We start from the raw sequence: 17,000 nt of genomic DNA on the forward strand, positions 1-17,000 counted from the left end.
CCTGTTTGGCCGGATCCATCCCATTCCCCAGGGAAAGGAAATCTCACCTGGCGCCACCCTGACACAAAACATGCAGGCAGAGTGTGTGCCCTGGGCAAGGGAAGCTAGCAATTCTGTCCCGCTGCCCTGGGGCAGTAGGTGAGGCCTCATTCCCCTTCCCTGACAAGATTTAAATGAGATGTTTTCCTGCTGATGCACAAAGGCTCCTTCCTCCGACTGCAGTTGAAATGTGCTGCTGTTTGCAGACTCCTGTGGGTTTTCAGTGGAGTCTCTGGGCTGCTAACGTAGCAGGATTTCTGAAGCACCAGGCCATGGGGATGTTTTCATTGTCCAAATCCTCTCCAGCGCTCTCAGGGATGTCTGGGTGCATGGCACATGTATGGTGCTCCAGATGCTGTTAGGGAGTGATGCTGAACTGCCTAAGCAGCCCATGCACTTGGAGATGATGTGCAGGTGAGGAGGCTTCCCTGTCATGTCATAGAGCTGTGACAATGTTTTCCCACCCAGCTTAGAAATATTTTAATTCCAGTTTAGAGGGTGTTTTGTTCTAGTTCAGAGATCAGTGCACATCACTGAAGAGAGACACTCACAGAGCAGTCACAGCATCACTGAATCCTCCCCAGACACAGTGAGCAGGAGCAGGGGTCTTAATGCTTTTCAAAACAAAATTTTTGGTGCTGTGCTTGACTTCTCCTTTGGCCACAGTTAAGGGCAACCCTTAGAAGGATTTGTGCCATCCTTAGCAGGGATTTGTTTTATTGCCTTCCTTACACCAAACAGGTGACCTTAAAAGGGACAATAAGGGAGATGGTGGGGAGTGAAAAACACTACATTTCAGGAGGCAGAGCGATCCTGAGGTAAGCTGCCTCGTGAGATGCTTGTGGGTAATGTGAATCGATGCAGCTCGCTCCAGCCGCTCCCCTGCAGAGGGCTGGCACACCGTCCTGTAGCAATGCAGCACTGGGCTCTCCCGTGAGCATCGCTGCAGACTGCGCCCGGCCGTGCCCTCGCGCTGCTCCCTGCGGCGGGACACGCTGGCTCTGTTTGACAAATTGCTCTACCGAGAGGAATTTCCCGCAGAAACTATGTCCTGGTGGCGCTCCGAGCAGACATCGCCTCATTTTTTCCTTAAACAGGGCTCCCTTTTTGTATAGGCATCTCCTTATCCACAAAACAATCTGGGGCTTGTGTGAATGGTGTTTGGCTCTGAGCGGTGTTGCTGAAATGAGACCTGCGCGCACACAGAGACAAACTGTCGAGCAGGTTCTCTTCGGTGGATCCCAGCCTATTTTTAACAGGGTTTGGGCAATTTTTTTGTATGTTGCTTTTCTTACATCAGGCGTATTTTATGAGCTGACACAGTACTGTGTGCCTGAAGATTTGGGGAAGCTCCCCCCTGCTGCCTGCAGACAGGGAAAAGGATTGTGAGATGGAGGGGATGTGGGAGCTCAGATTGATGTCCCTGGCTGAGCCACGGGACATGGACATGGGGGACTGGAGCTGCAGCTGGCACCACGCAGCTTACCTTCCCTGAAGGAGGGAAATGTGGGGTCAGATGCTAGGGAAAAGGGCAATAGGCATGCAGGGAGAGGGAGAAAACACAAGGACAAGACCTAGTGCTCTCAGCCTGCCTGTGGCATGCACATCCCACCTGGGATTGTGCCTGTGGAATGGAGCTGATGTTAAACAGCTTGAGCTGGGAAAAAAACAAAAGCAAAAAGGAGGGAAAAAAACGTAGGTGACTAGGATTCTCGTGACTGTGTGGCTCCCGTGTGGTCCTGCTGGTCCATGGTTGGCAGCGGGGAGCTGTGGGCAGCGCTCTGCCCTGACTCACTGCGGGTGAGTCACCTCACTTGCCTGAGTTCCCCTTCCCTCTCGCTGTGCAGCAGTAGTAAATCAGCTGCCCCGTGGGGATACGAGATGTTTGGAAGAGGCTGGAGGAAGGCTGCTGGAGGAACGGAGACCTGACAGGGTCCCTGTTGTGCGTGTCGAGTCACGTTCATCAAATAATATCAGGCAGAGTACTTGCCAGGGAGTAGCAGCAGTCAAAATCTTTTCAGCACGAAGCCAGGGCCTGTCCTCATCGCTATTATCTGCTGCAAGCAGATGCTGCCTGGCATCGCCTTTCCCAACAGCAGCATGACCAAAACGCCTGACAAACAAACCACCCACATGCTGCAGTGTTTTGACTTGCAGGAGGACATTTCTGGATGCTTTTTCTGAGTTCCCCTCTGGAAGCATGTAGGCGTGTGGAAAAAAAAAAAAAAAAAAAAAAAAAAAAAAAAAAAAAAAGGGTGCTTCGGAGGCGAGTGTGCCAGCAGCAGAGGGTGCTGCTCGCTCAGGCTGTGGAGCTGCAGGCAGCAGGGATCCAGCCCTGTGACAGAGCTGCTGCAGGGCACAAGCACCCAGAGGATGGGAGCTGCTGCAGGGTGCAGACATCCAGAGGAGACCTCTGAGCTGGGGCACAGCCAGCTCTGGCAGCCTGCTCACCCCCTGAGATGCTCCCCAGCTCCTGCTCCTCTCTTATCCTGGGTGCTTCCAGTCTCGGTTCATGGCTCCCTTTTTTTTTTTTTTTTTTTTTTTTTTTTTTCCCCAGCAAATTGGCCAGGAACTAATTTTTCTGCTTCCCACTCCCACTGGCTTCTTGTGCACAGGCTCTGGCCATGCACTTGGCCTCCCACATGCAGGAGCCTGCAGTACAGTAAGCAGAACCAGTGCTATGCTCTGCCCTTTTTTCTGCCAACAGTTGTGCCAGCCCATGAAGTGCTCGTGATTTTGGGAGAGAGCTTGTGGCACGCGTTCTCATTAAGAGGTAGAGCCACATCTGTAGGGCAGGTACCCCAGAGGTAGCTGGGCAGCCAGCTGCTGTTGTAAGGGTTGCTCCAAGTAAAACTGGAGATTTGGAGAACTGGAATGTTTGCAGGGCATCTTCTGCAGCCAAGTGCTACAGAGTTGTACATATCCCGTTCCTTAGGGCACCCAGCACCGTGTGCTGAAGCAGAAAGGCAGAGGGGCAGTAACAGGAGACATCACAGCAGGCCCCTGCTCACCCGGTGAACGTGAAACACTCTGTAGGCTTTCTGCAATGTACCTGGATTCTAGTTTGTTTTTGAGAAGGGGTTTCCTTTCTTTCCACAGCCTCATTTATTTGTGTTATAGTGGGCAAAGTGTTATGTTGACTGAGATGTGCACTCACAAGAAGAGATTAATGAAAAGGAAGGTGTCTTTTTTTTTTTTTTTTTTTTTTTTTTTTTCTGCAAAAGGGCCCCTTGGGGTTGCCTCTTTTTCCCTCCTCCATCCCACTCTTTTACTCCTTTTTCCACCGCGCTGAGCCATCTTTCAGCTGAGGAGGGCCCGTTTATTGTCCTCTCAGCAGGCTTGGCAGGATTTCTGCCTCATGGGGTTGCTGTTTTCACAGTATCCTTCTCTGTTCTGCAGCACACTGGGTTACTTTGGCTTTGTTGCTGTACATTACAGACACTCATTGTTCCCTATCTGTCGCATTGTCTCCCTTAATTCCCACAGGCAGAGCCTGCATGCAGCACGTACATGTTTCCGGGCAGTGTTTAGTCTCTCTCCGTCTCTCCAGGGCACAGAAAGCTGCATGTTTGCTGTCTGCCTGTCTTTATATTCACCCCAAAATGCAAAACAATTGGATCTCTTTTTTTTTGATGCAGTCTGCCAGCCTGCTGCTGCAAGGTTAATATCAGTCAGGCATAAAGCATGCCTACAAAGCCTGCACCAGCCCAGGTCTGTGCTCTTAAGAAGGATTTTGATGCTTAACTTCAGACCTTCAAAGGGATCCCTTTATCAGGAGGCGAGTGCTCACCCACTTCCAGACCCCATGGCTAATCTATGACACTGAACACTGAGCACCAAAAAGGAGACATACCAAATCATGTCTTCCCCCCACCCCTCTTTCAATAATCTTAGCATAAATTCACAGGGATGAGAGCTGGAAAAGTCTCTTCTAATCCAGACTCCATCCCCAGTTAGTTTTCCAAACAGGCTTAGAGGGATTCCATTTGCAGGCCATAAACACCAGCATTTGTCAGCTACCCTCCTCCGCCACTGTTCGAACTGCTGTTTGAAATGTAGAGGGTATTCAAAGCAAGCACACAAAGATTAGCAATTCCTGCTTCTTAAGGAAGCAGGAGAGTCAAATATGAAGGAAATAAAGGGAGACAAGATTCTGTAGGAGCTGTGATCTCATCTGGCCAGGAGCCACCACAAAGCTGAAAAGTTCTGCTTCAGCACTTGTCACATCTGGTTTCCTCCGACCTCCCTGCTGCCGTTATCCCCCTTCACCACCCCACCTACCCTTCCTTCTTTAAAGGATAGGGACCTCTGTTAGGGCAGGAAACCTTTGCACAAGCAAATGTAAGACTGTGAGATAGCCCTCAGATACAGAAGATCAAGCTGGCAGTGAGAGGTAATGCCCCTTTGGGGTCATCTGCCCTGCATCTCAAAATACTGTGTCAGATCTTCTTGCTAGCAGTCAGGAGATATCTTCACTTGCTGAGGGTAAAGCCACAGCATTAAATCTGACTCCTCTCGGTGCTGAGATGTGTTTCAAACAAGATTTCTTGGAAAGCCACCTTCTCCTTTGATTTGTCCACAGGATTTACGATGCTGGTGCTAACAGGCTGTACTTCCACAGTGATTCAGCGGAGTGCACGCAGCATCTTTGGGTAAACTAAATCTGGCTTCTGTTTACAGGACGGGTCAATAAAGGATCCGTGCAGCCATATGGCACTTGTAAACCTGCTGTTTTGCCAAGCTTCGATGTGGTTGCCTTAGTATGAACGGGAGATGAACTTAAGCAGTGTTAGCTGTGGAACAAAATACTCTGTTGCCATGGGTTTGTTCTCATGCGCTTGTGTCCATAATTGGAAGTCACATAAAGAAAAGAGGATAAGATAATCCTGAGCAAAGCAGCACTCACCGCCTTGGAAGTGACAAGATGATTGCTTCTCGTGGGAGAGGAGCTGCAGGCTCACCTGGAAGGGCAGCTTAGTTTTCCCCCCCTTGGTTTAACATTCCTCTGGGGAAAAGGGCCTAAATTGCTGCAATATTTCCTTTTCAGGCTCGCTCTGGTGTCTGGAGGAGGCTGCCTGCCGAGGCCTGGATGGGTTAACGGGTATTACAAAACCAGCCCGAGTCCCAGGAGAGCCGTCTCCCATTCCTTAGGCTGTCACTGGTCCCCTGCCTGTGACCTTGGACAAGTCGCCTCTCAGTTCGAAAACAGTAATACTCCTCTACTTGTGAGGGATGTAATGTGCTCTTGGCAAGATAAGTGAGTGCATAATGCACCACATTTTGTTTCTGAAGATATTTAAAGAAGTTTCACATGGAGTACAGAGCCATACTGTCATCTCCCAGCTGGAAAAAGCAATTGTCCGAGGTCACTGAAAGCCAGTGGGCCAAGCAGAGCGGGCCCGGCCCTGCCATGCCTGTCCCTTTTTGTTTGATACTGGGCTATGTTTTATGGGCAGCTTTAATAATCTAAGCCTTAGGTGCCTTAGAAGACCTTACTTTTTGTGCAATGCTGAGATACTTTTGCCCTTTGAAAGATGCTTGGACACCCAAAATCACTAGTTTTTTGTTTTGTTTTTTTGACATTTCAAACACAAAACTCTCTGTCTGTGAGGAAGAGGTGGAGTGAAATCACATTGTGCCTTTTCCAGCACATCTGATCCCGATCTCTTCCTGCAGAAGAAATGTATGACAGCTCATAGATCCTTCCTTTTTGTCCTGAGTAGCCCTGCGTGGATTTAGCTGAACATAATTGTTCCCACCTCAGCTACTACAAGAAGCTGGCCCAAATTTTAGCTCCTGCAGGCCTCTTTCTCTCCACCCTGAACACCGAAGGGTTAGAGGAGCCAACACCAAGGCTGAAGGAATCATGTCACACCTAATGCTTTTCTCTTCGCTCTCCGCTTTTCCTGCTGCCTTGGCAGGGGCCTAACCTCTCTTACCTCGCTTTCACCATTCAGGCCTCGAGAAAGCAATACGCGCGGTGCTGGGAGGCAGCTAGCACCGCTGTGGTGGAGTCAGCGCAGCATCTGAATTCACAGGCAGGCAGACTACAGCCTGCTGAGTTTCCTGTGCAGTTCTCAGACCTCATTAACATCTTTCTTGGACTCAGTGATGACATGTCTGTGCTGCTGCAGAAGGTGCTCATGCTGTGCTGACCATTTAATACGCCCTGGGGAGCTGCGGTGAGGCAGGCCAAGGAGAACCTGCTTTCAGAGTCACCACAAGTGAGATCTTGGGCTCCCCTCAAGACCCTGGCCCTAGCCTTTGCTCCGTTATCCCCTGGAGCACAGCAGAGGGCAGGAAAGGTCCTGGGGCAAAAGGAAATTTCCCCATCCACATGTCTAGGCATCCAGAGTTACTGTCAGCCGGCTAATTAGCAACTGCCTTCCTAGATGACGAATCCACCTTAGCCTTTGCCCCACTTCCACCAGTCAGGTTCTCATGTTACAGCAGCCTCCCACCTTGGCAGTAAGGAAACAAAGCCTTCAAAGTAGGTGTACTTTAGTAGGTGTAGTAGATTGATTTACCAGAGGGGAGAATCTGGCCCACAGAGCTCTGATTCTGAGGAGCTTTGGAGTTTCCCTAGACAACACTCCAGTTTGTCTTGCTCTACAGTTTATGCCTAGGTGATACATTCCTCTAGCATCTTTGGCATAGCCAGAGGAGATAGGAGAGACTTCTAAACAGTGGTGATAACTGGGAAAACTCTCCACAGGCAGGGATGGATGCACACAGAAAGCTGCAGGTGTGCCCACAGAAACGACCAGAGCCAGTTTTCAGCATCAGAATCCTTCCCCTGCTCACTTCAAGCAATATTTACAGGGTCTCCAGTGAGTACAGACCCAATTTCAACAGAACGGGACAGTAACCTGCAGGAAAAGGGGGATATTTGCACAATACACTTGGGGGACTATTGCTCAGTAACTTCTGCTGAAGTTATTGGGGAAAATTGACAGAAATGGCAGCAGGTCTAGGTCAAAGCAAAACAGTTTTGAACAAGCTACTCAAACACCTATCTATTTACCAGGAAACTTCTCCCATTTCTATCTTGCAGGGTGTGAAAGGACCTATTTGTGCTGTATCTACCAGCTCCGTGGTGTTTCTGGTCAGCTGGAGTAATAAATTTAATGCAATGTGAATGTGTTATTTAATGAACCATAATGGCTGGCACAGAGCGACAATTCCCCAAGGAGTTCAAAATATGCTTAACAAATTAGTGCCTTCATCCTGCAACAACACAAATGCACACATGAACTACTTCCCCTGCATGCATTGCCCCATGGAGCACAACGGGATTATTTCCTTGCATTGGCAGGGGTGTTTTTGACCGCATGGCCAAAAAGGGGTAAGGAGGGGGTTGTTCAGCAAGCTACCACACCTCGGCCTTGGCATTGCAAGGTGCAGCCTTATTTCTCCTAACAGTTAGGTGGGTTCAGCACCCTTCCCGACCCCATTATAAGTCACTGAATGCCCTGCTGTGAGCACCTCGCTGAATAAGGAAGCTAGCAGTGGGGAGCATACAGTCCCTGGGGCCATGCAATTTCATCTCCACCCATCTGCAGCTACTCGATCTCTTCCTTGTAAGCACTGCTGTTATGATGCAAGTTGTGCATCGATGCATGGCCCCCGAGATGTGGCAAAAAGCCTGCAGCCTCCCCGGAGATCCAGCACCTCTGTACACCTGGGAATCGCCTTCCTCGCTGCTCGCCTCCTGCAGCCCCTAAGAAGGAGCACGGCAAGGGGAAGAGTGGCTCATTATCCTAATTAGAAGGTAGGTAAAGAGGACACACTTGCACATTTATGGTTAAACCTTGAATTAAGGCCTGGTGAGGCAGAGGAGCTCCAGCAGAGATGAAAGCAAAGCCCTCTGGAAGCAGGGACATACAAATGAGGACACACAAATGAACCCTGCTCCCCTTCTCAGGTGTGCCCCAAGACCACTAGTGATGAGAAGTGGTCAAGGCCTGTTGTTCGTGTCCTATCCCCCAGATAATAACCTTGGTAGTTGTCAGGGGCACTCGGTTTGTCCTGGGTCAGATGCCACAATGTCACCCCCAAAATCATTCATGCCACTTCCTTCAGTTCTCGGGTGGTCCTTGGAGTTCTCGCCTGATTTGCACCAAGTCACCAGCTTGTAGCTTCAAGCTGTATTGCTACACACTCTTTTTGTCTGGGAATACTGAAAATGAATCATCTCAAAGGGACATTGCTGACTCAAATTTGCCCCAAAACTCGCTTTGTGCACAAAGTCTCCAACGAACAGAGCTGTACTTTGCAAAGAGACCCAACGGGGTTGTACTTCCTTGACTTATTTCTGTAAACAAATCGATCAGTTTTAAAGAAACACAGCAGACACGCGTTGCCTGAAGCCTTTGCAATGCAAATATTAAAGCTCGGCGTCAACCGAGGGCCGAACCCCCCCTCAGAGAGCCGCCGGTCCCCTTCCTGCCCACCGAGAGCCCGCCGGCTCGCCGCGCCCAGGCCCGGGGGCGCCTCACGGGCCAGCAGCCGCCCGGGGCCGGGGCCAGGCCCGGGGCCGGGCCCAAGCGGACCCCGGGGGCCGGTCCCGGGGCCGGGGCGGTCTCGGGGCGGATCGGGGCGGTCTCCGGGCGTTATTTGTGCCATGTGACGGCGGGAGGAGCCGCGGCTGCAGCCTGCCCGCAGCCCGCCCAGCCACGGGCGCTGCGCGGCGCGGCCCCGGGAGCAGGCTCCGGCGGGACCCGGCGCGGCCGCTGCCATGGGGCGGCCTGCGGACGGTAGGAGCCGGCGGCGGTGGGGTGGGGGTTCTTCCCTGGGGTGGCGGCCACCGAGCTGCTGAGGCCTCTCCCCCGCTTCCTTCCCCTCCTTCCCCTTCCCATCCCTCGCAGCGGGGCGCTGCTCCCTGCTCCCCGGCCAGCGCGAGCTGCGTGGAACCGTTGCCAGCTTCCGAAAGATAAAATATGAATAATAATAATTAAAAAAAGCAAGTGCTGGGCTCAAGCCCGGCTTTGTGACCCGGAGGTGCAGCCGGGGGTGGAGGCGCTGAGCGAGGCTCGGTAAGGAGGTCGGGTTGTTTGCTCGGTGGTTGCAGTGCTGCTTTGGTGGTCTCTGGAGCACGGGCCTAATGGATACCGGCCTTTTTCCTACATAAACCCGTGCCAATATGATAAGAGCCTGTATAATCCTGCAACTGAAATGCCTAGCGTTGCTCGAAGAACAACAGAAGCATGCCGTCTGCTCCCGCTGCTACAGGATGGATGTGGGCAGTCAGCGCAGCTGGTGAGCGGCGGTGGCCATGCCTGAGCAGAAATCTATGAACTGAGCCATTGCTCAAGATAAGGAAGTTTACAAAATGATTATAAAGATAGAAGTTGCTGCCTTGGAGATAGATTGGCTTTTCTTTTCCTGATAGCGATGCAGGAAGAGTTTATGACCCTTTTGTCCCAGAAGCAATCTCTCCTCAGCAAGAGATCTGGATGGGGTCAAAGTACCGATCTCTTCCTAGGAAGAAAGCAATTTCTGCGGTGAGCTGATAGGGAAGCTACTGGGAGCGTGATGGGGCTGTGCTACTGTTTACCAAGTGAATGGCAGTGCTGAGAGGCACTTCACTGGCTTCTGGAGGAGCCCTCCCCGGCCAACCGGCTGCTGGTGCGCCCGTCTCCTCCCTGCTCCGTCAGTGCCTGGCCTCCAGCCCTGTCATGGCTCTGGGGCGTTGTGATGATGGTTTCGTAAAACTGTAATTTATTCTCCCCCCCCCCCCCCCCCCCCCCTAGTTCTGCTGAAGACAAGGGATGAACTTTAGCAGCGTATTCCTCTGGGGGGCATTGTGTTGTTGCAGTACATCAGCAGCAGGCTTTTGCAGCCACTCTCTAGCTGTGGAGGTTACTGAATCGGGCTATAACGTGACTGAAGTTTGTTTGTAAACTTATGATAGAGATGTGGTTTTGTGTTCCAGGAACTGGCTAGCTGAGATGTGCTGTGTCTGTGTGGAGTCGGATCACTGCAGCTGGGTCTGGGATGTGGAAAATGTGCTCTGCTTGCTGCTCTCTTGTCTCGCCGTGGCCTCCTATGTTTCCTTTCCTCAAAGTGAAAGCAGCCTGCAAGGGCTGCTTGTCTCCTCAAATCCCTCTTGTGAGGGGTAATTAAATTCATGAAGTCACCTGAATCACAAATCTACAGATAGTGAGCCAGTCCATATGCTATGCCAAGCTTTGTGACTTGGGTGCAGACTGCTGACGGTTAGTCTTCACACTTCAGTGTTTCTGAAGATCATAAGATGTGGAAGAGAGCATGCCCTGTGGCTGAGGTTTGTCTCAGTCAGATCTTGTGCCCAGTGCCACTGACTACACTGGAACTGGTACCTGTTAGCCAGTAGAGACTGGCTGGCTCTGATACACAAGTGTTAGTTGTGCTTACAGTTTTGGGCTGAAGTGTACATGTACTGACTCAGTCTGGAGTCAGGGCTTGTGCTAACAAGGGGAGTGAGGATTAACTGGTGTTGGCAGGGAGCATCAATGAGATGACCTCAGCTGGGATGTACAGTGATGCTCCACTGGCACAGCTTATCTTGCTGTCCTATGCAGCGAGGCTTCTGTTAACTTGTAGAGTGATGGTAGCTTTATAGCAGTAGAGAAACAGCTTATAGACCTGCATGGATTATATCAATGAGGTCTGTTTTGGTATGAGTTGCCTGAACCTTGACCATACTGAAGGCTGGTATATGTGGCTGGCTGTGAAACCTGCTGCCCTGCTCCTCTGAGTTTGCAGGCATGTGACAAGAGCTAGCAAACTAATCTGCTAGAACAAGATAGGAGTTAGACATCAGCTGCTTCCAGGCAAAGCTGTGTAATGCCTGCAGAATAAAAGTGAGTAAGTGTCTGAGAACCAAGGTTACCAAACTGTGGTCACCGGACCGCTTTGCTGGTGGTCACCATCGATTGGGTTGATGTCAAGGTGTTGACTCATTTCCAGTTACTACACAGCTCTGAGCAACAAAGATCTTCCCTTGAATTACTCTTCCATGTGAGTAATTGCTACAGCTGCCTCTGTTTCAATAAATAACTGCTGGGGTGGAGGGGAGTGCAGTTGTCCTTGGCAGAGATGGGGTATGTGTTACAGGAGATGGCCAAACACTTGAAGTGCAAGTCTGAGGAAAGCTTAGCTTCCAAGTCCTGGTTTCCAAGCTCATGGGTGCAGGCTGGGGAGACCACAACTATCAGGGTTTCCCCATGGACTACTAAAGCAGTGTCACCTTTTTAAAGAGGGGGAAGAGGCTGTTCATAGATTCACTAGCAGCACTGTACCGCTTGACCTTTGTAGGTTTGGGAGTTCCTGAGCTACAGTAAGTCGGCCTGCTGGGTTGATTGGGACACTTTCTTCCCCCAGTCATACTTCTGGGTGAAGTAGGGTTATCCAGCAGTCTTGTTGGGCAGCTGAGTATGATAGGAGACTGAAGGAAACTCGCTCTTGTGAATTTCCCTCCCAAGGGATGCACTTGTGAGGGAATTAGTTGTAAAACTGAAGTATACTGTATTAAAGCTCAGGACAGGAAGCTTGGGGGCTTGCTTCTTTTAAAAACAAAGTAAAGCCCTGTCAAGTCTAGATGAGAGGTGCAGCAGTGATCTTTAGAGCTTCAGTCTGTCATAGTGCTGTGTTGGGCCAAAAAAGAACACTTGTTTCTGGCTTATGGGTAAAGGGTGGCTTTTAGTAGTTGAGCTTGTTGATTCGTTCTCGGCACTCCCAGGCTGGGAGCTATTGACTTTCTGTTTAGTAAATGCACATACCTGTCTAGTGCTGTGGACTGTTTATTGTGGCTCAGGGGAAGAAGTGTTGTAACATTTGGGAGGCAACAGAACTACTTGGTATTGCTGCAGCATCCAAGAAAAAGCTTTAAAAACAAGCATAAATATTGAGACATCTGAAACTACCTCTGTCTCAAGCTGTTCAGGTTATTGACAGCTGTGCATGTCTGCCTCGGCACGCCTTTTTCTTAGATTAGGGGATCAAAGGGGGTGTGGATCAACTCTAAATCAAGTGTAGTCTGCTCCTGTTCAGTCACCCACTGAACTTAGTCCTTGTCCATATGGATTCTCAAACATGAGATCCTAATGGCTTGCAGATCTTTTTGCAGAACTAAAACTTGTACACATCATGTCCAGTGACAGGGGAGACGCTGGCTGCTTTGCCCAGGCTGCAGCTGATAGTTTCAGAGCTCTTCTGACTTCCACTTCGGCAACTGCCAGACTCTGCTTAGAGAAGTGTAAGAAGTGCCTGGCTCAGATGGGTTTGTGCTGTCTGCTCAGTGTGCTGTTGATTTATTTGAACTCTTGATATACAAGTGCTGTATTTTGGGTGGGATTGAGGAATGGGAATAGCTTAAAAAAAAAAAGTTGAGATGATTCCAGTTCTTGCTTACTTCGCTGGGTACAGTATGACTCTTCCTTTCTTGCTGGTCTGGGGATATGGGTATGAGCCATCCAAATCTGCTGTTTCTGAGCTTCACAAAACCACATTTGAAGTGGATAAAGTACCTCAGCTGTGAAAAGACACACTTAGTGATATGGCTGTTGAGCTAGTTTGGAGTTGATCTAACAACTTCAAGTCTTAAGTTTCCTTTCTGCAGTCACCTGCATTACTGCTAGGAAAAATCCCCTCCATTCTCTGGAGTCTGCTTCTGCCTTAGGCCCGTGCCTGTATGGAGTGTGGGCTCTGGAAATTAGGTCAGTCACTCAGCAAAAACCCTTCTGGCCCATCAGAGCAAGGGGAAACTCAGGTATGCTTGCAGTGATGTGTGATGGAGATGTAGCCTTGTTGTATACACATGGCTTTGCACCTGGGAGGAGTGTAAACCAAGCTGTCTGAAGGCTATGTGTGTGCTACTGGAAAGCAGGATGTCTGTCTTGGTGCATACCATGGGAAGAACTCATCCCATGTTCTTGTATGTCTGCTGCTGCTTTTGCTGGCTTCATAGCTGGGAGGTCAAGAACAGTGTTACCTGCTCTGGTCCTACCCTCCCACCAAAGGACAGGCTGTGGCACTTCTGCCGTGTCTCTGCTTAAACAGCTTCACGTAAACGTCATTGGGTTTGACAGACACCCATTCGCTTGCTCTCAGCCTTGCTGTTTCACTGACCTTGTTCTGTCCAAGCTGTCTTTCCTGACAAACTTGAGTGCTGTAGTAAACACTGATGCATGTGTTGGTTAGGTGTTTGCTTAGCAATTCTTTCCTGGCTTAGTTAAAGGCATTGATATTCTTGGTGGCAGTGAAACCTTGCTGCTGGTCAGTGATCGGAATAACTGACCGAATGCTGACGTGCCAACGGATCCCTGTGTGCCTTACAGGCAAGGCCTGACTTCCCTCCCTTGCAGTCAGTCCAGCTGGATGCTGCTTTTCCTTCTTAAAATATGAGGGCTTCTTCATGTCAACCGAAGCATCTGTTGCAGATGTATCCCATTATTAGGGATTTAAAAGCCAGCGACTCTGAGTATTGGCTTCTTAGCTAGTCACTAAACAATCCATCCCCACCCCCCTGAAACAAGGCTGCAGCGGGAGCTTGAAACAAACCTGCTCTGAGCTCTGGAAGCAGGCACAGCTTTGATCCCGGAGTGGCTGAGGAGTGACTGGTGCTCCATAGCTGCCCATCTGGAAACAGTGTGTGGCTAAGGTATGTTTTTATACTGAGATTGTGGTTTAAATTTTAATTCTGGGTGTTAATTGGGTATGGGAGCTACTTTCTTTGACAGTTGTGAGTGACATAAGCTGCCTCAACTCTTTGTGTAGCATTTTAGGGATGGAAATATGAGCAGACCCTCTCTTATGAGATACATGTGGTGTGAGCTGGATGCTGTTGTGGTGTCCACCCCCCTTGGAGGGTGAACAAGGATCCTGCAGGACACCAGCTGATCTGTGGATAACGTCCTGCTCTTGAGCTACGACTGAATAAAACTGTCCTAGCGCAGGCAGCCTTTGCAGATGCCCCTTCTTTGGACAGAGTATGGTGAGAAGAGCAATTCCTTAGCCTGTTCATTGTTTGTGCTCTGGGCACGGTCCACTGGCACCAGCAGATGCAGCTGCAGGCTGGTGAGATGGCTCTTGGTGCCGTTCCATGACTGCTGGGGACAGTCCTCAGTTGTGTGCTGCCATGCCTGGGATCCAGAGCTTTCCAGCTGGTGCTTGTAGCAGTCTGACAGGGTTACATGTGCCCCAGGGAGTGTGGTTTAGAGGGATGAGCGCAGGGCTGCGAGCCAGGGACAGCTGTGGGCTAATCCTCTCTATACATCTGGCTTGATGTGTGGCCTTGCTTCAGTCACTGAATGTTTTGCTCGAGGGTTCTTTAGAAAGGGAGAAAAAGTAACGTTTGTCTTATATGATTACCTTTTGGCAGGGGTGGATGCTAATACCAGGTTTTATTTAATGGTTTCTACCCCGTGGCTTATGCAAGCAGTTGGTATTGGGTGTAATTACGATGCTAGGGTGGGGAAGGTGGGAAATGTCTTCTCTATCCCCGTTGTAGAAGTGCCCCAGCTGGGAGCAGGGTGCTTAGCGTGCTGCAGGCTTTCTGTTCATCCCCTGATGATGGGGCCTTGCCTCCCTTCTGTTTTTCTGTGTTGTGTTTAAGCAGGGTTGAACTTCAGTTTTAAGGAAGATTTCTGGATGAACATCTGATCTCACTAGCAACAGTCACCTGTCCTTGCCTTACCTATCCTTAACCCTGGAGTCTTTTTCACTAATGCTCATCTACTTCTGGCTCTGCTGGTTTTTCTCCGCTAGGAAATGTGAAGACAGACTTCGAACCGGAGCAGTGCTGCTACTGTATAGCAGTAAAGCTCTTAACCTGTAAAACTTCCCCTGGGAGCTGGAAGCTTTTTACTCTTACAGAAAGAAAAACACACAAACATCTGCCTGATTTCAAAGTGAGAGCACCAACTCTTGACATGAGAGCTTTGGGGCAGAAGGTGGTAATGTTTGAATATGGGGTTACCAAACATGGGCTTTTTCTTTCAGCCTGGGAGGGGAATTTGATGAAGCTTGTAAGTTGGAGCAGCTGTGTAGATGTTAGTTTCAAACTGCTTTCTTTGGATAGCTGGTATGTTATCATGTCAGGAATCTGTCCTGAGGAGATCCCGGATGGGGCCTTGACACCATAAATGTACAAAGGCACTCGGTTGCACAAAAACTACAGAAACAGCTTAGTTCTAAAGAACGTGAGCCACTGATGGTAAACAGCCAAGAAAAGCAAGCAAGGGCTAAGGCCAAGCTGTTCTCTACATGAGAAGGCTACATTGGTCTCAGATGTTTAGAAATCCTTAGTTTAAGCTTTTGGCAACTTCACTGTGGATAACTTCTGGTTTGAATGGCCTTTTGGAAGTTAAACTCTACATTAAGCAGAGATGTGAAAAATGCCTGGATTCCAGCTATGGTGTCCTGAGGCTTGAAGGAAGTCCTGGAGTTTGCTGAAGCGCAGTTCTTTCCTAGACACCCTAATTCATCATCGTGTTGTGCTTCAGGAGCCCCGGGTTGGTAGGGATGTAGCCTGGTGAACTGTGCTGCAGGGGAGCAAGCAAAGCTTCTTAGTGAAGGCAATGATAACCCTTGAAATGCTCCCAGTCTTCATCCACACTATGGAGGAATCGGGATGCTGGGTACGTGGTATGGAGGGGCTGGTGCTGTGTTGTCAGCAGTTCTGCCTGGGGCTGTCTTTGATGGCCAATTTTCCATAGCTATTTAAAGACTAAACATGTCATCTTATTGAACCTGGGTTACGAGGGAGGGATTGCCTTGTCCCATTTCAGTCCCAGGGCACTGGTGTGTTTGGGACTTGAAGTTTCGGGTGGTGCCTATGTCAAAAATTCCCTGTAACTTAAGCTGAACTTTGACAGTTAGCACCGATGCACTAATTCTGTAGCTGCTCGACAGTTCCTACAAGAAACCTGCTGGCATTTCAGCTGAAAGGAGATTTGGGGCTTGTATGAATACAGAAAGCACCTGGCTTGTCAATGTAAGGCTTGCTTTTACGGGCAGGGAGTATAACTGTCTGTTCTGGGGTTACGTGATGGCAGGAGCTGCTGCAGGTTGATGTGTGCTGCTCTTACCTGACAGCTTGCTGTCACAGCTCCATGGTCATGACTTGAGGGCTTGGCTTCTTCTCCTGATGTCCCACACAGTCTCACTACTAATGGGCTGGGGTTTTCCATGCGGCGTGTTGTGCACTTCCAGCTGGAACAAAATGGAGCTGGGGGGTGGGAGTGAATCAACCTAATGAATTTTTCTTTTCTGTGAGCCAGCGCCTTGCTTTCTTCCCTACTGCATAGCAGCTTTCTTGGAGTGCCGTGTCCCTCTTGCAACAAGGATCAGACAGACATTTATAAGTGGTTTCAGCCTCAGACTTGGCTCTGGGATTGATTCAGGCACATGCATCTCTTAGATCTTGCTAGCACAGCTTAGCTTGCAGCCGAGGAGGAAAAGGGCAGAAGGGCTGCACACATGGCACTGATTCCGGCAGGATATTGCCGTAAGGTTAGGTATGTGGCACGCTGTCTTGCCAACGTTCAGCTGCTGCTTGCATTTATACAAGTTAAAAAGGGGCTGCTAATCTGATGGGTAGTGGCTAGGAGCGTGGGTAATGGTGAAAAGCCAGGGGAGCAGAAGCAGAGCAACAATGTGATGTGCTACTGGTTGTCCAAGCTGTGGGCTTGACTTGCTGTATGTTGGCGTTTGGGAGGAGAAAAGGGGCAAAGTTTGTATCTTCTGTTTATTAATGTGAGCTTACTTCAGCGGCCGAGGATCATCCAGGAATTTGGAGACGCTGTGTTCTTGGGATGTGCCTCGGTTTATCAGCTTCAAGGACCAGCACGCTGCTAAATAGTTAAACTTCCTGACCTGTTTGCAAGAAGCAGGAATGGAGCTGCCCTGGAAGGCTGATTCTGCATAATTCCACAGCCAAATCTTTCCTGTCTTAACTGAGGTACTGGGGTTCCTCACGT

The 17,000-nt window shown here is 49.8% G+C and overlaps 1 protein-coding gene across 1 annotated transcript in view; it reads left to right on the forward strand.

Moving 5' to 3' along the window:
* The first annotated feature begins 8,646 nt into the window (after positions 1-8,646).
* SPSB1 (splA/ryanodine receptor domain and SOCS box containing 1) overlaps positions 8,647-17,000 on the forward strand; it is a 39,294-nt gene continuing 30,940 nt past the window's right edge. The window contains exon 1 of the mRNA XM_035344701.1: positions 8,647-8,795. The gene's annotated coding sequence lies outside the window, so the exon portion shown is untranslated. The remainder of the gene's footprint in view (positions 8,796-17,000) is intronic.

Source organism: Oxyura jamaicensis, chromosome 21 (genome assembly GCF_011077185.1).
Source record: "Oxyura jamaicensis isolate SHBP4307 breed ruddy duck chromosome 21, BPBGC_Ojam_1.0, whole genome shotgun sequence".
Classification (NCBI taxonomy): domain Eukaryota; kingdom Metazoa; phylum Chordata; class Aves; order Anseriformes; family Anatidae; genus Oxyura; species Oxyura jamaicensis.